At 40.5% G+C, this 24,357-nt stretch overlaps 1 protein-coding gene across 7 annotated transcripts in view; it reads left to right on the top strand.

Moving 5' to 3' along the window:
* The first annotated feature begins 2,251 nt into the window (after positions 1-2,251).
* Positions 2,252-24,357, top strand: part of ZBTB46 (zinc finger and BTB domain containing 46) — a 62,088-nt gene continuing 39,982 nt past the window's right edge. For 2 of the 7 annotated variants that reach the window (XM_075176638.1, XM_075176632.1), the window contains exon 1: positions 14,443-14,540. The gene's annotated coding sequence lies outside the window, so the exon portion shown is untranslated. Of the gene's footprint in view, positions 2,274-14,434; positions 14,541-18,437; positions 18,564-24,357 lie in introns of those variants that run through there. The other 5 variants (XM_075176635.1, XM_075176633.1, XM_075176636.1 and 2 more) reach the window with 5 other exon arrangements.

Raw genomic sequence — 24,357 nt, 5'->3', positions numbered from 1 at the left:
ATTCTAGAATACAATAAACTTGCCATTATTAAACATATATTGCAAAGACAATAGAAATAGTGGCTTTAACCACACCGCCTGAGCCCCACTTACAAGAATCAACAATCCACAGGGAGAAAATAGGCAAGAGGGCACAAGACCACAATTTGTACAAAATAACAACATGCTACTCATGTGGTAGAAGAGAAAATCAACCAGAACAGATTATTCAATATCTCCTTTTCAGGACATATTCTGTCTTATTTAATAACAATAATGTAATATAACCCATAATAAACAATCAGGTATTAGCTTTAAACAGTATAATTCATGCCAAGATAATTAAAGAAAATGTCTGATTCTGCCTCTACCGGCAACACTTTTATGCCACCGGTTTGTATCTTGTTGCTGAATAAGCCTGACTGTAAGAGGGGCCGTGTCTTTCACACCACTCATCCTTCCATCATGTATATGCAAAACACAGAGAGGCAAACTCTTAACATCTTTCCTGAAAACAAACTTTCATTTGTATAATGCCAACAGTGTATATAACATTGCATAAAATAAGCTGTAATGCATATGGGTACGATACATGTGAGCAGGGGTGAAATTCCAGTATGGGATGTGCCAATGGGTTTGCAATAAATGTATACACAAACATTTTCCAGTACAAATCGTTTTCAAACCTGGGAATGCCTCTAGAAATTAGAGACAGTAGGTAACCAAGAATCATGTATGCTATACAGGGGCGCTTACAATCAGGGGCGACTTTTTAGTATGACGTACTACAACTACGCTTTGCAATTTATCACCTACTAAACATGATTGTTTAATAATGTAAAAGGCGTTTTTTGAAAAAAGCTGCCAGACTGGCTGTACTGCATATCTCCCTTACTTCTTGAATATACCTATGTTCACGAGTACTATGGTTTCAGATAAAATGTATTATATTTTGCTATTGATACTTAATGTTTGGCATTGCCTTGTGCTGCTAGTGACCTGGTTTTCTTACACACACACACACACACACACACACACACACACACACACACAGGATTCTGCAAGAGACCATACTATGAAAAAGTCAGTATTACTGTATTGTGCTGGACAGACACCTTTTACACTGTTTCACCTAGCTCAGACGCATATGCCAGGTTGGACATTTGCTTTGTGGCTAAAGTACGTGATGTTTGCAGATTTCTCCAATGCTAATCCTCCCACCTCCATCATCACTACTACTGCCTCCCACCTGGTACACCATGCCCCCTCCTGCGGGTTTGGCAGTCAAGGGAAGGGGGTCAGCTCTGAAAACAAGACCAGGAATAGAAACTAAGGCGTAGGATGGGAGGGAGGAGAGGAGGTGGAGAAGGAAGGGGGGAAAACAGCCCCAGGGAGAGATAAGAAGGGGGTTGGGAGGAGAGAGAGGAAAGATATTAGTGGAAAGGTCAGAGAGGGGAAGAGAATGGGGGAAGGTAGCATGGTGCATGTGTTAACCCCTGAACTGCTAGTCAATCTCACCACATTGCTATCTGTACAAGAAAGGGGGGGTGGGGGGGTTAATACAATTAGCTGGTGTGTGGGGGGAGGGAGGGGGTAAAGGCAGTGCAAGGGATTTCAGAGGAAGGACAAAAGGAGGCAAGAGATAATAATATCCAGATATAGAAAAGTGAAGGGGAGACAATGAGAGGAGATAGACAGTAATACAGTAATGTCTCTAGTTAGGTGTCTGTCATGTTGTCTATCTCCTGATTGTGCACGGATTACACTAGGAGACAGGGTTATTAGATGCTCTGTCATCGGTGGAGGCAGTTATTTATTTTCCTATACATTAGACAAACGTAATTTGTGGCTGTGTCCATGCACCTGTTTAGTTTCACAGCCCAGCCCGTTGTATTTATAGAAAGATATCACCTATATACCAAGAGACCACAGCGTGGGTGTTCACAGACCTAACTGGGAGACAGATATCAGTACAGGAAAGTGCAATCTATCCATCTATGTGTGGGTACATATATACAACATACATCATCTATTTGTACCCAAAATGAAGGGAAGCTATGACTAAGTTGCAGCCCCCCTCCTTCAGATACACAGTCTCACTCTCCCCCTAAAGGGACCTTCCCAAAGTCACACGTCTGTGACGATAAGGTGTGGGGGTGGGATGAAGGTCATTTTATCATCAAAATCCCCCTCCTGCTATCCACCAGAGTGAAGCCATCCTTTTCACAATCTCTAGGTTTCCATACTCCCAGGAAGAGCCTGGAACCAGCTACAAGAGCATTAACCCCTTCAAGGTAGAAGTGACTGCATGTGTATGTGTGTCAGATACTTTTTCATTTCATTAATGCCCCTACAGGGTAAAGAGAGTTAATGGGGAAATTGAGTTCCCCTCCATCTGGTGATGGTAAGGCCTCCCTCTACTCCTTACAGAAGGGGGTTAGTCTCCTCTCTCGGAAGCCATCTGTCATATGGAACATCTTCCTAATCTGCCCTAGTCCTGGCACCTTCTCAGTCCCTGGCAATTAACCCTTAGGCTGCATGAGATGCAGATTTATACCAAGGTTCCATGTCTTTATATTAATCAGGATATTCACATAAATGCTCCAATATATATATATATATATATAAGTGACTAACAGATAAAGATCAGAGCAGCCACTTTTCTAACCGTATTACAAAAAGAAGGGCTGTCTTCTGTGGTGTGCAATGGATGATAATAGAAATACGTACCACCAGCCAGTAACAGCTTAAAAATTAGCAAATGTGTTCAGACTTGTAAGGGGGGGCAGGTGCTGGAGTTAGGAAAGGTCAGGCAGGCTGGGGGTGAGAGTCTTGATTAAAGCAGAGGTGACTGACAGATAAGGAGACAGGCAGAAGGTGTTAGAGATGAGTGGAGTAGAATGACAGGGGGAAGAGGCCTTGTATAAGGTTGTGTGTCTAATACACTCTAAAATATTGTCAGATACTTTTTCACCCAATTGGCATTGCGTTGGTAACGCATGGCCCAATCCTGAAGATTATCATTCAACCTGGCCACACACGTGGGAGGTCAAATCAGACCAGACCCATCCATTTGTATCTTAAAGCTCACCGTCTACTACATACCATAATAACAGCCTCTTTTAGGTTGAACCAATATCTATGAGAAATAAACCCATCAATTCAATAGAAGCTGGTGGCATAATTGGGGCATGAGTCACCATTTGCCTCATTTCTCTTTAATGTTATTAGTTTTAGTGAATTTATGACCTGAAAAGTGTTTCACCCAAGAAAATGGCTGCCTCCACCTGCATAAACAGCGTGCACATTTTAAACTTTGTTACATTCTCAAATAAAACAGCAAGCAAAGAACAGAGTAGGCGACAATAATCATAGACTTATAAACAGACCTCAGAGAGGGCAGAAAGAGGGGAGGAATAGAAGTAAAAAAGAAAAGAAGTAAATAAGAAAAAAGGAGGAAGAGAAAGGGGAGAGAGACAACAAAAGGAGAGTTTTTCATGTGTTTTAAAAAAGAGGTTTTGTTTGTCTTATTTCTGTCTGCTAGAAGCCCAATTACATTATCCAGACAGTACAGAAAAATAGAATAAATTAAAATGAATCCTTTAAGCATTTTGGTAATTTCATACACAGACATTATTACAGACTATTCCCTCTTACAGTTACTGTGAGGACCACTGCCAAGCCATTTAAAAAAGAGGGGATTGCCTGGGAAACAGGGCGGAAATAAGCATTATAATCCAATTTCAGATTCTAGCTATCATTTATTTAGTATATTGTACAAAATAACAGTTAGAATCTGATTGATTGCTATAGGCAACATCTCCAATTTTTCAAACCTGCAGCTTGATAAATTTACCACCTGATTTCCTATAGATTATAAGAAGGAAACAAGGTCCTCTTACTTTGTTTTTCAATACCAAATCTTGCTTTATTACTTGTACAGTGCTGTGGAGAATGTTGGCGATATGTAAATAAATGTTACTAAAACTATATTTTATATATCTATTATACCCTTAAGGGTCTATAAGACCCTTGTTTGGGGTCTTTTTACACTGTGAAAAAAATGTCACCGGGCGCGGGGCCACAATTATGCAAATCATGAAGCACCGCCCCCCTCCGCCCATACACCCCTCCTGCCCTCCAGAATCTCCCAGACCCGGCCAACATAAGGTTGGCAAGTATGTAATATGTTAATATCAAAATCTGGGTATAACTAAACTGAATAATAAACATGAAATAACCAGTGTTTCTAATAACTAAATTATAACCCCTCTGCAGCAGGTGGCCATGTTAGAAGGGAGTTGCGTCTCATACTATACATGCAGGGACCGACAGGCTTGCTCTGTAGAAATGCATTGTGTGCAGTTGTGGATTCATACACAGGTGCAGGTACATCTGTGCGTATAGATATCAGAGGTGAATTCTAGTATTTCTAATAAGTTGCAGTAAGGCTTTTGCTATTCCTTATAATACACAAGTTTTCGTTGTGAACACTAAAGTGATGACATAAGCGATACAATATACAGAATATACTGTATATATACACACACACACACACACACACACACACACACACACACACGTCCACAGACTCGCACTTGCCCCTTTACCTTGGTGGAAAGAAAAAAAAAAGGTGGCCAGTATGCCTTAGCCTTACACAGTTCTGAATTAGGAGGTGGGTTATAGGTGTGACGCCTTCTGTATGCCGCAAAGTGTTTGGGTGTGTTCAAGTTCTGATAGGAGACTCTGGAACACAAAGAAGCTGATGATGTGGAAAAGGGTTGTCTCACCTCTTTGTCTGTTTTACCCAGTTTGTTTATTAGTTTATTATGTTTGTCCCCAATTGTAAAGCGCTACGGAATATGTTGGCGCTATATAAATAAATGATGATGATGATGATGATGATGAAAGGGTCGGCAATGTGAAATCAAGCATTCCACCAAGGCAGAAGTCTGCTACTGTGTCCTATCTGTTGGTTTACTGGTGCAAGCATAGTGTTCGCTCTGAGAGACACTTGTGAGGTCCACAACTGTACTTGCTAATATCCAAAGTGTAGCTGAGGATGGAAAGAGGCAATTCGTTAACTAGTGCAAGTAATACCCCTTTCACAATGCCAACACGGGATATTGATGGGTGACAGAATCTCCCACCTCGGCAAATTCCCAGGTCAACCGAGTTCACAAGGAACCCGGGTCTGCAAAAAATAAAATGAATAAAAACCCTACGCCTGTATGATGTAATCCAGGCGTAGGGTCCGCTATTGCCACTTTAAAAGCATAATTTTCACCCTGGCTATTAGAAGGGACGTAATTTCTTCCTGTAGCAGCTGACGGACATTCAGTGTGAGGAAATACTACCTGTCTATTAAATGGTAACTGGATATTTTTCATTCATTTTTTTTCTTTTCACTTTTTAGCACGGGTCTCACCTTTCAGACTGGCATCTGCCCGGGTCGGACCCGGGAATAACCCTGCAAAAGATTCGGGTCTAATTCCTGGCTCATCCGACCCGGGTAGATGCAGGGGACCCGTTCACAATGAGACTAGACCCGGGTCGTCTGGGCTCGCCCTGGCAATATCGGGTTTTTCAGCCAGTGCGAAAAGGGTATAAGTAACTGTACACCACTATACCTGCTGTATTTGAACTACATGGTCTTTCCTGTTATTAGAGCTGCACGTACAGAAACTCCTGTTTGCTGTGTGAGGCCTATATAATCTCTCCCTACAGTACAGAGTCTGGGTCACAGATCGAGGACACAAACTACTACACAACAGACTAGTAATAATCTGCCTCCCCCAGGTGGAAGAAAGCAAAGGGTAAACAAAGTCAATGCCCCCTGACAGCCGACACTCCATGTTCACAGGGAGGGCAACTAGATTTCTGGAAAGCCAATAACACCATCTAGTACTCTTACTGTATTGTACAAAGTAGTAGCATTTTTCTTACAGCTACTGAACTTAACCTATAGACTTCCCCTTTCTATTAATAATTTGCAGATTACTAGTGTACTAAACACTAGAGATCTGCAGAACCTTGCAATGTTCCCACTAACCAAAGATTATCACCCTGAACAACATATCTCCACCTGAATATATTATCACATGATCCTGAACATCCACAATCCTCCCAAAAATTCCAGAAGTAAGATTAATTAGGAAAAAACAGCATCCACTATTCCTTTTGTCCTCAGACATGAACACATCCCATGGCAGAGTTACAGATACAAGAAAAAATAAAACTATAGCTTACTATAAATAGCTACAGTCACCACAAAATGCTGAAGTACAAAATAGTATAAAGGCTGGATGCTATCTTAAACTTTGTAACCAAACACTTTTGAGACTAAATGTTAAAGTTTATCAATTCAGAGACACAAAAAAAAGTGGCATGGCTGTTTAGATCTAAAAGAGTGAATGTCCCTTCATAGTTGTTGGCAGGTATGCAACTATAGCTCTTAAGGGAATTTCCACTATGCATTTAAAAACAAATAATAAATAAAAAAAATATATATATATGGTGCCTAGAAAAGGTCTATAATAATTCCACCCACAATGTAAAAATCAGTTTTGGCTGCAATATCATAAGCTATACTCTATCCCAAATGTTTACTTACACCCCACGTAAGTAAAGAGTGAGCAATGCTCACATGGTTTTCAGGAACCTATGTCTTCCTGTGTGGGCCCATCACTGCTCCCCTGGCTCCTGCACACTATGCTGCATGTGTCAGCAGGAGCGAGGAGGTGCAGCAGGCATTGCAGGACTTTATAGGCCAGGCAGCATCTCTGTCTGCCTCTCAGCTGACAGAGACAAGTATATAGTGTGCGCCCCCTCCAGATACGCCACTGTCACATATACAACATCACATTAGACATATATTTGAACCAACAATATGTAACTACATAGAACTTAATGTTTTCAGCTTTTTATATGCCAGCATAAAACCATCTTATTTTCTGTTTTGTGGTTGACTCCTTCCACCCAAACCCCCCTATGGTCTATGGTCTTGTTGATATAAGGTTACACTGATTTGCATAGCAGTAGCTGTTCGATCATTGTTCGATCACATCATGCAATATTTTACAGGGAGTGTTAATGTCAGAAACACGCAGCTTGATAAATTTACTCCTAGGTGCCATCCTTGGCTCAGAACTATCCTTTGTTCCCCACATCAACTCTATATTTAAATCATGTTACATACATCTAAAAAACATTTCCAAAATACACACATATCTTACACAAGACACTGCAAAAACACTAATTCATGCACTCATCATCTCTTGCATTGGCTATTGCAATTCTTTCCTTACTGGTTTTCTCCTATAGAGACTCGCACCCCTACAATCTAATTTGCACGCAGCAGCTAGATTGATTTAACTTGCAAATCGTTCTTCCTCTGCTGCATCATTCTGTCTCTACATTGGATGCCTATTTTGTACTGAATCCAATATAAAATACTTCTACTAATCTACTGGGCCATCAACAAAACTGCACCAACATACATCTCCTCTCTTGTCTCAAAATATCTCCCAACTCCACACCTCCGTTCTGCGTCTCTCCTCCACTCTTATTACTTGTTCTCATTCCTGGCTACAGGACTTTTTAGGGCTGCAGCCACTTTGTGGCATTCCCTTCATCGCACAATAAGAATTTCCTCTGGTCTACACACCTTCAAGCATTCTCTAAAAACCCAACTCTTCAGGCAAGCTTAAAATATTTCTCAACCAGCCTCTTAACCACTCTAGGTTACCCTGTTAACAACCTTTATGCAACCCTGACCAACATTGCTGTATGACTGGTTCACATAGCATACAAATCACTTTTTAAGAAAACAAGGCTAGGTAAGCAGGCCAACAGGTACAGAGGGTGATGGAATAGTAGGAGAACACAAAGAAAGAGGGCCCTGCTCATGAGAGCTTACACCCTAAAGGGAGACACAAATAGGGTGGTAATGACTGGTGAAGAAAGCTGAGACAAGGGAGTTAGGAGGAGGGCTGATAGACTTGAATAAAGAAATGAGTCTTATGGGCATACTTGAAGCCTTTGAGAGTAGAGGCTAACCTGATGGAATGTGGAAGATCGGTCCACAGCTGGGGAGCAGCCTGGTCAAAGTCCTGGAGGCGGGCATGGGAAGAGGTGATCAGAGTAGTGTGGCGGCAGTCACTGGCAGAGCCGAGAGAAAGGAGAGGTGTGTAGGTAGAGATGCAATCGGAGATGCATGGGGGGGGGGGGGGGGGATTGAGAGCTTTGAAGGTGTGGAGTTTAAGTTTAATTCTGTAGGCCAAGACGAGCTAATGTAGGGACTGGTGTAGAGAGACAGCAAAAATAGAGCAGCGGGAGAAACAAATAAGGCAGGTAGCAGCATTGAGGATAGACTTAAGGGGGTTAAGGTGTGAATCTGGAGGCCACAAGAGCGGATTAGGACACCAAGGGAGGAGGTGTAGAGGGAGAAAAGCAGGGGGCCTAAGAACGGCATCTAGTGGAACGCCGTCAGGTGAGGGAAGAGGGGGGGGGGTGAGGATTCAAGTGTAGAGACTGAGAATGAGCGGTTGGTAAGGTAAGAGGAAGATTAGGAGAGAACAGTGTTACAGAAGCCTATAGATTTGAGAGTTTGGAAAAAGGAGTGCATGGTCAATGGTAACAAAGGCAGCAAAAAGGGAGAAGTGTCTTTTGGATTCAGGAAATAGAAGTTCATTAGTGACCTTAGTGAGGGCAGATACTGTGGAGTGAAGGGGGCGAAAACCATATTGGAGTGGGTCAAAGAGTGAGTTAGACGAGAGGAAGGAGACGAGACAGTTGTAGTTCAAGAAGTCTGGAGGCAAAAGGAAGGAGCAAAATAGGGCAGTAATTCGAGAGAGAGGCAGGGTTATGGGATGGTTTCATGAGTACGAGAGAGACAATAGCATGTTTAAAAGGAGGAGGGGAAGACTCCAGAGGAAAATGATAGGCTAAGGATTTGGGCAAGGTGGGAGCAGGCCTCAAGAGAGAGGAGGTGGAGGAGGTGGGAGGGGAGTGAGAAGAGAAGGGTGCGGACTTTATCTGCAGATACCAGAGTGAAGGAAGAGAAGAGGGGGATTTTGGGGTTGGAGGATTGTGAGGAAATGAGAGCCTTAAAGAAGGATTGCTTAGAGAGTGATAGGGCCAAACTGTAAGAGGCAAGTATGAACTCAAAGTGGAGGAAGTCCGCATGAATGTCTGACTTCCTCCAGAGCCGTTCTGCAACGTGGGAGCATTTTTTGAAGATAGCGGCTAAGTTTTGAGTGCCACGGTTGAGGCCAGGACCGATGAGCTTGACGGTGACAGCCAGAGCGACAGAGTAAAGAACAGTGGTAAGGGTGTGATTATAGAAGGAGACAGCCTCATCGGGGCAAGAAAGAGTGGTGATGGGGGAGAGGAGTGAGACCAGGGAGAAGGAGAATATGGTAGGATCAACTGTGTCAAGATTACGCCTGGTAATAGTAACCTTAGGGGATGGGGAAGGTGAGAGGGGTGGTGATATGCTAAGAGAGGAGATGGCGGTCCGAAAGAGGAAATGGCGAAATAATAAGGTTGGAGACAGTACAGATGTGTGAAAAGACCAGATCAAGGGAGTGGCCAAGCCGTTGAGAGGGAGAGGAGGTCCATTGAGAGAGACCAAGGGAGGAGGAGAGGGAGAGAAGTTTGGAGGCAGCAAGGTCTGAGGGATTGTCTATAGGGATATTAACACCCCCCCCCCCCCCCCCCAAGATGAGGGAAGGAAGGTTAGAAGAGAGAAAGTAAGGGAGCCAGATGGTAAAGTGATCAAGGAATTGAGAGACAGGACCACGAGTACGGTAGATGTTGCCATTAGGATTCTACTTCGAATGTACAAATAATGTTAGATTATTTTAAAAACGCATCACAGGTTGACTTTAAAGTGTGGAGATTCAGTGGTGGTCATCACCCTCCCCTTTGAAATTTCTCCAAGCAACGACGCCTGGAGAGTACAAGATATTTGGTGTATACTGTGGTTTAAAAAGCCCTTGCGCAGTGTGCATTACGCAAAAGGACAACTTGCCACAAAGTTGTGTCGCTTGTAGCTCTGTGTGCACTCAGTTGCAGGAAGAGTGGGAGTCTTGTACAAGGGATCCCTCCATTCTTCTAATTAAACACACACATAAGGAAATTCCATTCCAACAAATACTGTACTTTCTAATAGGAAATCCAATGCCACTTACTTGAACTCTATGGAGTATATTTACTAAACTGCGGGTTTGAAAAAGTGGAGATGTTGCTTATAGCAACCAATCAGATTCTAGCTGTCATTTTGTAAAATGCACTAAATGAATGAAAACTAGAATCTGATTGGTTGCTATGGGCAACATCTCCACTTTTTCAAACCCGCAGTTTAGTAAACGTACCCCTAATAGTGCCCATTATTGGAAGCCTCTTTCAGTGCCCCCCTTCCCCCCCCAGTCTACCTATCGAGATTAGCAAAATTGCTAAAGGGAGCGTTATCCACCATTGCTGGCGTAGTTTAAATAATGGCAGTGAACACAGGACAAATTGTCAGAATTGTCTGTGTTACTCTTGTAAGTACTGTGTCATTATCATTATATCCTTACAATATCTTTAATGAGGTGTCTTTTTTCATATTGTGGGTTTTGTGCATTGTATAAAGCTGGGTCTGTGCAGAACAGATTCCCCCCACACACCATGTGACAATGTGGGGAGGTGGTAATCACTAAGCAAAGTTCCCCTCTGGATATGAGAATTCGGGGAATAGGGTGGGTCTCAGCCATCCGGCTATGTAGTCCAGAAACCACCTTTTATTTTGGCAGTGAGGAAATAACTCCCCCCTTCCTCCTTCACCTCCCAGGGACAGTAGAGGAAGCTGCCAGCCTGCAGGGAGGGGGTAAGGAAGGGGTGTACGGAGAGAAGCCCCCGACATTTCTAAGAGGGGACAGGGGGTTGCAGAGTAGAGAAACAGAAATTACCAGGAATATTTTTTAAGGAAGTAAAGGCTGTGGTGAAGATGAAATACATTAAAGCGAGTGACAGACACCACACAGTACAGGTTAATGTTAAAGGGTGGTCTTTCCTCTTTTTAACAAGCCAACCCAAAAATAACTGTTTATCCGAGTGGCCTTGGAGATGTAGAGACGAGAGGGTGGAGGCTGCTCTTGGCTGATTATAAGAGAAGACCTATAGCTCTGAAAAGGAGCGGATGATACTGTACTGGCAGATGATACATGCACAAAGCTTCCTCTTTCATACAGGGAGTGCGTTCCCTCCATTAACACATTCACAACTGGAGAGGCCCTTCCATCCATGCGTTAGAGCCTATACTGTCTCATTTTACCTATGCACACACTACAAAGGTTGTGAGGTAGGGGTGGAACATATGGCTAGACCTAACTAAGCCTAGCAAAAGTTAGAGCATGTTAAACAACCCCCCCCCCCCCCCCATACACACACACACACACACACACACACACAAATCCCATCCCCCTTACAAGCGTCTACAGTTACTGATTCTATGAAGGTGGCACCTGTGCACTTAGAACAAGTAAGGGAGCACATGTTGTCTATGCAGTCACCTGTATTCAAATGGCCTGCAATAATTTATGAGGGGCGCAAGAGAAATGAGGGCAATGGTTGAGAAAGATATTATCAGTCACTGCAGGTAACAACAGTAAGCAGCCTTGCCCATATGGTGTAAGTATTGTAAAAGGTGTATATGTGTATTATATATATATATTTTTACACACACACACATACTGTACACACACTGATAATTAGTGTCTCGCATACACCTCTCCCTCCCTTCAGCCCTCTCCCTCAGTGCTCTGGAAAATTACAGTTCTACAGTGGCCCTCCCACAGCCCCAGGAATCCACAGTGATCCCTTCAGTCTCCAAACTACCCCCCAGCTCCCATCTGTAACCTTTATCCCACCCCCAATCCCCAACAGCTCCCAATGTTGTTAACTCTTAGTATTCCAAGGCCATGTACTTGGGAGGATTACAAATATTATTTATAGCCACATGCAGGCAGAAACATTGTTACCTGCAATCCAGAGTATACAAAGACCATGCATAAACGTAAAAAACACACAGATGATATTGTCATAGTACATGCTAAAGTGAACTCATGAAGGACAGAAAACAAAAGGCACAGAGAAAATCTAAATATATTATAGTGTACTGATGACTGATACAAGCGAGTTCTCTGTACAGCGCTGCAGAATGTGTGGTGCTATATAAATAGCTAATGATATAAAACCTCCAGTTTCTGACTAATTAGTATTATAAGATACAAATATAGCTTATGTATTTCATAAAATATTAAATTTAGGGTTAGGCAAGGTTATATTTTGTTAATCTAGAAAAAAAAATGCAAGCATGGTGGCACAGTGGTTAGCACTGCCCACACAGCGCTGGGTTCATGGGTTCAATTACACCCAGGGCCCTATCTGTATGGAGTTTGTATGTCCTCCCTATGTTTGCACGATAAGGAACATAAAGTGTAAGCTCCACTAGGGAGGGACTGATGTGAATGATTAAATATTCTCTGTAAAGTGCTGCATAATATGTTTGTGCTACATAAATATCTTAATAAATAAGCATAGCTTGCAGACGTTTAAGATGATGGGCGGAGAGTATCTTGCACCTGAGTCAATACCAGGGTGGGTTAGCAGTTATAAATGATATAATGGGAGTATTTACAATACACAAGGGCTATTTACATGATGAGGAGCCAAACAGATAGATACACAGCGACAAGTTTTACTTATTAACAGTTTTACATATGTCGCTGTCTCAGTTGATCTTATCTATACCACATAAACAGACACTATCATCATCATCATCATCATACTATGGTTCATTATGTCAGAAGCCAATCAGTCAGGAAACAATTCCATTACACCAGCTTTGAGACAACAATGCCAACCACTGTGCTGCCAACAACACAAGGGTAGATGGATAAATGCAAGAGGCAAATGAGAAGTTACAAGGGTAGCTAGAGTTACAGGAGCAATTGTGGTGATAGGGGCAGATAGAATACAAAGGAGCATTTAAGATAATCATAAAGAGAGGATGGAGGTAGTTAAATGACGGGCAGTTGGAAGGATACACAGGAGCACCAGAGTAATCGGTTACTCAGGAGGAATGATGTGTTAAATCAGATAACAGGGAGGCAGATAGAAACAGCAGTTTAGAGGATAGGTAGCAGATTAAAGTATACAAGGTGCTATTTAACATGACAGGTATCAGATGTAAGATACCTAAGAGCAGTTGAGAGTAACAAAAACAGATGTATAATTGGGGGCAGACATAAGTATAAACAGAGTTAGTTTAGAGGATAAGGGTGCAGGGGCTGGCTGGGCTGGGAGTCATCTACCCCCCACACAGGTCCCATAGTGGACTACCTACATTTTTCCCTTTTAAATGTTCCTAATAGGTTGCTGAGACAAATCTCACCCCCTGGTCTAAAATTTGACATCCAGTCTCTGTAAGGGGGTGTAAAGAAGGGTACAGGGGACAGTTTTGAGTATAAAATTGCACAACAAAAGACAGGGAGACTTGTAAATATAGAATGATACATGGGAAACACAACATTACAGGGCAGACTGAAGAATACACAAGGGACATTTGGAGATTAACAGTGTTAAAATGATACATAGATACAGCTGAGAATGAATGGCAGATACAAGGACACATAGCATTATAAAGAGAACAGTGTAAAAAGGACACACACAGATAGCAGAGATGACAATGGAGCATGTTTTCTGTCCGCTGTCTGACTCCCTTGTACTATCATGTATTTTGCTGCACTCCATGTAAGTCCCAACAGCATTAATCACACTTGTCTGTGCTATTTATGCGTTTTACCTCTTCTATTTGTTATTATTTGCTTCTGCATCCAGCGCTACAGTATCTGTGACATCTAGTAAATAATAATAATAATTATATTAGATTACACATGATATTTGAGAAAATACGAACAGGAAAACAAATACATCAGTGCAGTTCAGAATATATGATGGCAAACAGGAGTAACACACTGGAGCAGCTACTTGGATAGAAGAAAGTGGGATCACAGGTCTAGGTAAGTATGATAGGGCTCACGTTGACCCTGAATGGCATTTCCTCAGTCACATGTTCCTTGAGTCGCCCACGTGGTCCTGATTCCCAAATCCCATACCGTGCAGACAGCCCCGCCTCTACTGGCTGACATATGGGCGGGATCGTGAGTGGGAGGGATGACTTATCCTGCAGTTGTAACCAATAGTGGTTGGTAACATGGGCGTGTCGACGGATAATACATGTCCTCTTAACTACGCTCCACCCCGCTATTTGTTACTCCGCCTAAATGTGGGGAGAAGTAGGCTGCGTCTTTACTGCTCCGTCAATAGGAAGAGCCTGGGGGTGTGGCCTACCTCGCTGTGTGGGCCCAGAGACGACACGCCCTTGCCGGCTGTGCGGAGGCCCCGCCCCCTGCGCCGTCTGACAGTGTCGGGAGCGCGCAGCAGAGACAGACACCGACTGACCGGAGACTGGACGCAGGTAGTGCCCGCGCAGCCCCGGAGCACGGCGCCTCAGTGTAGGTCTCTATAGCGGTTCTCGGGGGGGAGGAGGGAGAGTGTGTGGGTGCTGTGTCTGCTGTATGCTTATGTATGTGTGATCAGTGTTTATGTACGGGGATATAGGGGAATCCGTCTCTGTGTACTATATATATATATATATATATATATATATATATATATATATATATATATATATATATATATATTATGCAGAGAGTGACACTGGGGAGTTGTGTCAGTATATCTATGTATCGCTACAGTGTTAATGTATGACTATATTATACGATTGTACATTACAGTGATATTGGTCAGCATATATGTTTTATGTGGAGATCAGCATCTGGCTATTATATAGTATATTAGGGATCAGTATGTGTTTGTTTATATTATATGATGGACCAATATTTATGAACTTAAATATTATCGTAGTTTGTATGTAGCATGCATACATGTTATTTGTAAGATTTAAATATTTCATTCAAATATAGTACATTACACATTGTCATTCTGCATTGAAGACGAGTATAAGAATAGTGGGTTATTGTGGCGTTTTTAGTCTAGCCCACAATGTCATGTTTGTTGTGTTTTATGGCTGGTGACTTTTAAGACAACCTAATCAAAAGGACTGCATGAATTAACCTCCACCCTGCCCCAGACACTATTGCAAATCATCTGGGCTGATATATCCTCTTACAAAATATTATGTTAATGAACATTATTCAAAAACAGGTTTTAATACTATACTATTTTAGAATATAACTGTATGTCATGGGGCATCAGATCAGCCTGTATATGCACATGTCATGTAAACCCCTCCTATTGATCTTTATATGTTTTACTTGTAAATAAATTCTTTGAGACATGACCCTTTTCCACAAGTGTGTTTGAGAGATCTCCATTCATCTCCCTGCTTTGTAGGACTACATACAGTAATAATTACGTAGAGTAACATCAATTACTTCATGTACATAAAAGGATTTATACCCAATATAACTGTTAAATATGTCTTTATTCAGTATGGGTGGGGGTTTTGGTCAGGAATATTGGGTGTGACATTTTGGGTGTGTGTTTATAAGCTAGACCCATTTGCCTCTTACAGTCACTTGTGTATTGAATGGGAGGTTTCTAGGTGGGTGTTGTTTGGAGGTGTATTGGGTGGGTGTAATATAAATAATTACTTGTGATTGGAAGTTCCGGGTATTTGGAATTAATGAATGGTGTGGTTGTACTGAGACAACGTCCTACATTTGTGTTGAGTATGGGGGATTGTGTATTTGTGAGAACATTTTGGAAATCTCATAAAGCACCTTGATATAGACAGCAGGGGAAATTTTTGCCTCTGTGACACTTAAATTACTTTTAAAAATATTGCAGTTTTTTTTTTTATTGGGGTTATTTAGACCTTGAATCAATTGTCACACTATATGTTTGATTATGCATACTGTATGTGACATATGCCAGCTGAAATGCCATGAATTCACATATATGGCATATAGCATTAAATAAAGAGGCCCAGCATGTATACAAACTGATCCCTACTGTATATATTTTTCATGAGTCCAGGATGTAATAACTAGAAATTAACCCTTACTGCTAGCACACCTCCAATATTAACTGAGGAACCATGCAGGATGCCTCTTGTCCACTATTTTTATTATATGACTTCAGTCTTAGGGCTGATGTGCTGATTATTTGTTAATTTTACCTCCCAGCCTCTGGAGTATATTTCATTCTGTCTATTGTTTTTGTTGCTCTGTAATATGGAATAATTAACCCCTGCAGCTGTTTCATTTTCTTGTTTCACATTGTAATGTTGCAGTTAATGATTTATTTAATGCTTATATGTTTTTGGAATTTACACATTCAATTTTGCAACATTGCCTTCTCTCTTCAGGTAGAATTTTAATTGACTGGTATGACCTGAAAACCTTCAATTGGACCCATTTTTTCTACCTTAGAAAATAATTGCCATTCGAGCTATGGGGATAATAGGGCTGCCAAGTAAAATTTGGGAGACTTTAATTGGTTGTCAGAAAAAAATAGGAAATAATTTATTAGATTTATTCCTACTCATTGGATGCTGCCATGTTTTTCTAAGTAAGGTGTTGTAACATATGTACTAGTGTACACTCCAGTAACCTTTTACCTGTCTACGTTATTAATTAGAAATGAATCCTCATCACATCATAACAGATCTGGCTGGAAGGAGATGCTGGAGTTTGTAGTTCTACAACGACTGAGAGCTACAGGTTGTCTGTCTCTCTGAGTTGAAATTATCTCTACCCTGAGAATGACTGTAGTTCTATGGACTATATTTTTTTGGTTTTTGGAGTCCTCAAATATTTTGGTATGTCTTACATCTAGCTGGGGATGAAATTACATTATTAAATGGCATATTGCAAGAAGTTTGTTACAAATGGTGGTGGGGCAAACCATTTTTATTTTGGTAGTTGCAGCATAAAAATACTGATCATTTGCACGATGTAGGGTTGGGGGGTTGCTTTTTGATGGGTGATTTTAGTTGCTTATTTTATTTTATTGCCTGCGATATTATTTCAGGGTTTATTGTAAGGAAAATATTTTTTTTAGTATATCCAATGAAAAATATTTAGTGTCACAAGTCTTTTCTTAGTCTTCTAAAAAGTGGTGCAAATGCTGCTCATGGCCTATAATGTGAGTTCCCCAGGGACTGGTCTTTTTATTCATTTATTATTATTATTATCTTTGAAAAAAATCTTTTTATTATCATTTTCACTACATTTTCATTACATTCACGTTAATATCTGTAGTAATGCTATAAACTGATATAGCATACCTTGTGTATTATTTTGGGACTTTCAGAAAGATGCACATTCATGTTTTGTTTAATATATAGGTGCTACTTTTGTACATGACAAAATTGTCATAATGAGTGCTGGTTGTTATTGACATGCAAGAGTTTTAAAAACCAGTTTGCAGCATTCAGATAAATACATTTCTCTTTAAAACCTTTTTACAAGTGATGGATTATATAAATGTATTTGTATATTATTTAATTGTCTCTTTCAGCTTAAAGGGAGATTCAGCAGCATAACATTGGCGTTTGAAAAGTTGTTGTAATGAAGTATAATCTGAATAAGTGCATATCTGTAATTGCTGTCTTTGATGTTTCTGCTATTCTACATTGACCAGTGACTAAAAAACACAAGCATTTCAATATTTAGTTTTTTTTACCACTGTATTTATATTTCTTTCCAAGTACTTCTTGATTTTTACAGTCCTTCAAGGTGCAACTATCGATAAAGGTCCATGTGGAAGATTGATTGTTTTACAAAGTTGCACCTGGACACATTATGTAGTGTTTAATGGTGCATTAGTTTTTGTGTGTATATAAGTAAATACTTGTATATCAATTCAACAGTCGGTTAAACCTAGCAACTTTACCTTATGTATTTAAATATATTAAAAATATCCCTTATGATTTGTTGTGTGTCTGTTTTATAATTTACTTAAAAATAATATTGGTTTGAGTTATATGACCGCTATCTGGGGTTACCCCAGGGGTACACATACCATAGGCTGAGAAACTAGGATCTATCCTTGAGAATCATTTGCCTAAAAGTAGGGCATAACTTTGTGTCTAATTTTGGGGTGTGAGTAAGGTGCCCTCTCTTTGGTAGGATACTGATTACTGGGGTGTTTTTGTGTCAGGGCTGTATCTCCTCCCGTTTTTCCTTCTACCTCCTCGTCCCTTGCTGCCCCATCAGTTTCACCTTTCCCCTTGTTTTCTCTTGTGTGTGTGTGTGTGTGTCTCTCTCTCTCTCTCTCTCTCTCTCTCTCTCTCTCTCTATCCTCCTTGTTCTACCCTTCATCCGCTTCCCTTTCCCCCTTCCCTCCTCCTTCCTGTAACCTCCAAAAGGGGAGCTGCTGTTCTGTGCTGCATCTGCACAGCTCTCCCCCGGGGTTATAAAGGGAGAGGTGTATCTATGCTACAATAAGAGGGCAGATTATATTCCTACATCACTTGTACTTGGAAAATGAAGCATGCATGGGAACTGCAGGTGGGTGTTTGTTATTAGATAGCACTTGTATGCTCCACAGCGTTATGTTTATAATGCAAATTCTGATAGTGGGACTGGGCAAGACTTTGCAATTTGTTATGTATAGATCATATGACTATTGCGCTATCCGTGTCTATGTGCAACACTTTGCAAATTGATAAGTGATAGACAGAACAAAAAGAGCAGAATATTCTGGAAATTCATATAGAAAATAGGTATTCCCAGTCCTAAAGAGCTTACAATCTAATTGGTATTTTGGAAAAGTTTTGCAACTTTACCTTGTACAGCTGTAGTTTGTTCTCTGTGCATTAATATTGGGTATATGACATGTACCGTGTCCTGTAAGTGTATTTACAAGGTACAGCTAAGTAAAGTGTATTCTGGGTATACAAAAGTAGGTTGGGAGTATTCCAAAGTATCTGTTGCACTTGTAAGCTTGGTGCATACATGCAATGTTTGCATAGTCTGATAAATGTATATATTGGTCGAAGTACTGCCATTTCTCATTTGCATCTTCCCCTATCTGGCTCCTGACTTGAATTGGATACAGCTGCTTGGCATATATTGTGCACAGTGTGGGCAAAGGCAGTTCCTCTTACTTTCCTGGGTGTGGCAAGAGCCAGCTGCACGCAGCTATGATGCCATACTGAGAGGGTACATTTTATGTCTTCCATGTCACATTTAAGGTATACTTTTTTTGGCCTGGCCTTTTGCAGTTTGAATTTATTGAGGTTCATTTCCAATAGTACGCATTAGCATGAGAAGTGCAGTTATAAAATACGTAGAGCAAACGGATGCATTTGTTTATGCGGACTTGTACACATTTTATCATACGTGCAAATAAATAGAACACGTAAATGCGTCCAACTAAAAATTTGATAGTGCATCGATATACACTCGAGATACCATTTATCATCCTCAACTGCAGGATGATGAATGGCGTTTTAGTGTTTAAAAAAAATAAAACATTCAGGCAACAACAGCAAAATAGCCTTGTCTGAGTGCATGGGGGCCTGAAAATTATGAGTATTCTGGCAATTGTAGAACTACAAGTACGAGAGGGACTGCTGGGGCTGATAGTGCCACACAAAAAATACTGTTAAGACCCCTCCGCCCCCTCCACACATACGCAATATGTTATTGAAATAAATACTTCTCAAAACCATTGCTAACCAGTTTATTATTCACTTAAAACCATGTAGGGGAACCTATTCTTCATTCCAGCTTTAATCCATAAGGAGAAAAAACTTCAGACAATGGATGTTGCTCCTTGCGGCCATGTCTTAACTAACCAATACAGACCGGATTCAGAGCGTGAGAAAAGCCGCTCTGATTAGTTAGTAGATCCTACAGGGGGTCTAACTGCAGTTAATTAATATAATGTAGTTCATAGGTAAAATGTCCATCTCTAAGTAGAGAGTAACTATGTGAAGACACCTTTATTTTGCTTGGCCTACGTTTACACGCCCTTCCCTCCCCCGTTCAGCAATAAGGCACAACTCAGGGATACGCAAAATGCATAATATGGAGACAGGGATACGAATTTTTCAAGCACAGTATTAAAAGTGTATTTTACGCTTAAAAACTCTAAATGACCCCCCTTGTTTCAGCCTATTGATAAAGCACGGTTGGGATCGGAACGCTTACCTGCCTGTCTTTATCATCTATTTTACTCTCTCCTAGGTGAGGCAAATGAGGACATGTGCCGGATGCTGTTTTGTTTCTCTAGCTGTTTTTGCAAATAAGATATTTATCATATTGCTTAGAATTATATTGTTGTGCTTTACCTATCGCTGCTGTCAATACCTTGACACCAAATACTTATATACATATATTTATAGTTCCATTGCATAGCCTATGATCTGATTGAGTATACTCCAGAGTTTTCTCCAGTGTGCCAGGCAAATAGTGTTTTGGTGTTAGCTGAATCTTAAACAGGAAGGGATCATTGGAAGGAGCCCTTGCTTGTCTTATAGTTTATTTAGGGTTACTGTAAAGTTCTCTAATTTTTATGGGGGAGGGGGATTTATTTATATTTTCCACACTGCCTTTTTATATTAATAATGTCTTCTCTGTAAACTGTCTTATTTGCACTACTGCCTGGTAGCTCGCATTCCACCTGTGACTCTTAGGTGCTATGCTATGTCTTTTGAATCTACTTTTCTATTTTCCTATGCGCACCAATCCTACAGGCAAAATCCTGTAATTTAATATGATTCCAGGACCCACCTCCTCACTGGATTCATCGACCACTTTATACTCAACCTCAGAGAAACATCATATTCGGCTGGAGATCTGTTTTTGAATAACTATGTTCTTAGCACAGCCCTCTTTACGGGCAGAAGGGCTATTTCTGGGCCCAGTGCTTAGAGATGGCGCATGCCTTCTCCTGATGATGAATTAAGTGAATTGTGGTATCTGCTTTTGGAAGAGAGGAAATTGGGCCAATTGCTCCTTGTGGGGTGGATATCTGGGGCATATTGTGCTGTGATAGTTTCTGTAATTTGCTGCTCTGATTCCCAGCTATATTACACTGTATCCACTTAAGGTGATTGTGAGATTCAATGGCTTGTCCCCTAAGAACTAATTAAAGGGCCACAAATCTGAAAATGCAAGGTGCCTTATTTAACAGGGCTATTATTATTATTATTATTATTATTATTATTATTTATTAATAATATTATCATTTATAAGGCACTACAGCACTTCTGCAATGTCGTACATAGGGGCTATGGATAACATTCACTAATATCTGTAAACATTTCCATCCTCAACGAAAGCCGTCGAGGATAAACTAGTGCTATTTATCTGTTATAAGGCATTTTCTACTAAAGAGGCTGACTATAGTGGGATTGCTGACAGGAAGTCTGTTGTGTGCAGGAAAAATATCTTCTCACGATCACAACTTTATCTGAAATATCTTCGCTTCTGTTAAGACCCTGAAATGTTTATGTATATATATTTGAATGCTGTTATTATTAGATCTTTTATATAAGCAAAATTGTATTTGGTGGCTCTTTACATGGTCCTTGCTTTACAGATTAAGCCCAGACATAGTGCTAATACGTGTATTCTTATCACTTGGGGTGCAGTGTAAATAAAGGATCACATTATGCTTCTGTTTACAGTGGGTTCAAATGAAACATGATTTTTAATAGCAAAATATTGTTCATTTTGTAAAAATTTTTTTTTTAATAAAGCTGCACTTCCATGACTGAGACATCCTTTTCTGAAATATTATTGCTTGATAAAGTTTAGCAAATATTCTACAATTTCCCACTCAGAACTATTACATTGCCGTCAATGGCAGATATTTCAAATATTATGTTATATAAATGTTATGTAAAACATTCACAAAGCAAGATGTCAGCTTCCACTCCTCAGTTAATAAATACAAATATGCACAGGAATGGCATTCTTAGCCTGTATTTCTACAGATGTTCTATATCGCACACAAAGGCTACTGTAATAGATTAATTTCCTCTTGCACAAATGCGTTGAATGCATGCTGAGATGGCTAATCCTACAGCACAAAATTACTTTTGTTTACACCTCATTTCCTAACTATAAGATGTGTCTTGCACATACAGTGGAGGCCACAGTCTTGTCTTCTGATCTTTGCTGCAGGAGCACTTTAATAACAATAATGTACTTAACTTGTTGACAAGAGTAAAGGGGGGATATATTACACACTTAAATTTAAATGCAAGCAATCAATTGGTTTGTGATGTGCAACAGGACAGGTCAGTGAAATTTGTTTAAAACCCATTTTGATGTTTTCTTAATGTGGTATGTAGATGACATTTACTCTAATCCTAGCTACTGTATATATGACCACCTTACAGGAAATCCCAGCTTGTGGTAGACAGGCTTGCAGAATCCTGTGCATTGCGGTCTGATCACACATAGGTGCAGTTACTGACGTGTCACCCCCACTGCATCCCCCCCCCCCACACCCAAAAAAGAAGAACCTGCACAAAGAGGAAGCAAACACGTGCTTGCTCTTTACCTGCCTTGTGCCCCAGCAAATGCTGTTTAATGTTGTTTTCTCTTCTGTTTTAAAAACTGGAGTAGTCAACTACATCTAATTACCAGAATAAACCAGCCGGGAAGCTGTTGTTGCACTATAACTTCCAGCATGTCCTTCCAACTGCTGGAACTACTTCCTGCAGTTCTCCAGCTATTCCACAGCCACCAGTACTACAACAGTCCGAGACCTACAGGTCACTCAAGGTTAATGTAAATTACACCTGGTGCCTAGATGGCCGTCACTGAGGTATAAGGTACTACAGCTATTTTGTGAGAAGGATCATCATTCCTGAGAATGCAGTCTAACATTTCCCTCTGAACCAGTAACCTCAAGGTGGGTTGAGGAACCTCAGTGTTGTCCCTGGTTCCTAGTGAATTAATCATATGTAGTCCTATGTACTCCATATTTGCTGAAACATTGTCCTGAGCTTAGTGAGTGCAGAGAACGTTTTTTACCATAGAGATCAGTGATGTCTATAAAGACTGGTGCTCTGGCTGTGGCCACTGAGCAGTAGACTGTTCTGAGCAATACTAATTAACGGTGTTGTAGTGTATGATTTCTCTTAAGCATGCTTTTACAGATATGGGGATGGAGCCTTTTGGTTCCAATGACCCCATATCTACTTCTGCTTACATCTGCTGTCCAAAGTCTTGTGGACACTGCCTGCTTTTATTCACTGGTGATCACTGCAAGTGAACATAATGAGGTCAATGGAATATCTTTTCTAATTTCAGATACCGAATCTGCGTTGCTGGAGTTTTCATAATGCCAGTTGTAACAAATATTATTTACTATGGTACCTCTCAAACCTTCCATTTATTTTGCTTATTTTATTTTTTTAAATGAATTATTCCTGTAGTTGGATATGGGATATCGGCCAGTTCCAACTACGCCTTGCATCTTGGACTCTCTAGGAATCTTCCCAAAGCTAGATTTATATATACCCTTTACTTCTTTGGTTCTTCGGAAAACCCTGTTTTTTCTTTTTACAATGACTGTCTCTAACAGTTTCCCTTTACTCATAATTTATCATTTAACCTTTATTCTGGGGATACAATCTCCTTTCATCGAAAGAAGGTATTAGATTTATAGTGTATTATTTCTGTATGTAGTTCTATACTGCTGTTTAGCCCTGTATAACCCAGCCCTTTCTCGCACACCAAGTGGGCTAATCTACAGTCTATAAGGTGACTGTCAAGCATAAGAGAGCTATATTCTGTGACCTATAACCCCTGCTCAGCTGGAAAGCCACAAATGGTCATAAACATGGTTTGGAAGGTGCATTAGTAACATTACTACAGATTCTATCAGCTATATCTTGGTTTTAAACATCTCTATGATTAATGTTTCCTTTATGGAGGTGTGGTAAGACAAAATGTCTGCTTCCTGCAAATTGACCTGAATTTACTTTAATATAATATTCAGGTTCTGTAAATTTGTGTTTTTTTAGGGGGTGGGGGTCCTTCCTTTTGGTTCCTTATATTGAAATAAACCAGAAGATGTTTAATTTATATTATTTACACTAGCATAAAATACTATACAGGGACAATTTTGCACAAAAATCTACACTCTTAAAGGTTATGTCCAGTCACACATGTATTTTACTGATCACCACTCTCTTGACTATGGCACACCTGCAGTTCTGGAGTTTTCACAACTCGCCAAATCTGTAGATTATTCACTCCCGGCATTGACAACTGGTTAAGAGGAAGGTGCAACTTCTTTGTTTATAACATGGGGACTGATGGCAAGAAGCGTCCAGTC

The sequence above is a fragment of the Mixophyes fleayi genome, chromosome 6, assembly GCF_038048845.1.
Source record: "Mixophyes fleayi isolate aMixFle1 chromosome 6, aMixFle1.hap1, whole genome shotgun sequence".
Taxonomy (NCBI): domain Eukaryota; kingdom Metazoa; phylum Chordata; class Amphibia; order Anura; family Limnodynastidae; genus Mixophyes; species Mixophyes fleayi.
The sequence above is the reverse complement of the archived record's forward strand: the minus strand, read 5'-3'. Positions and strand labels throughout refer to the sequence as shown.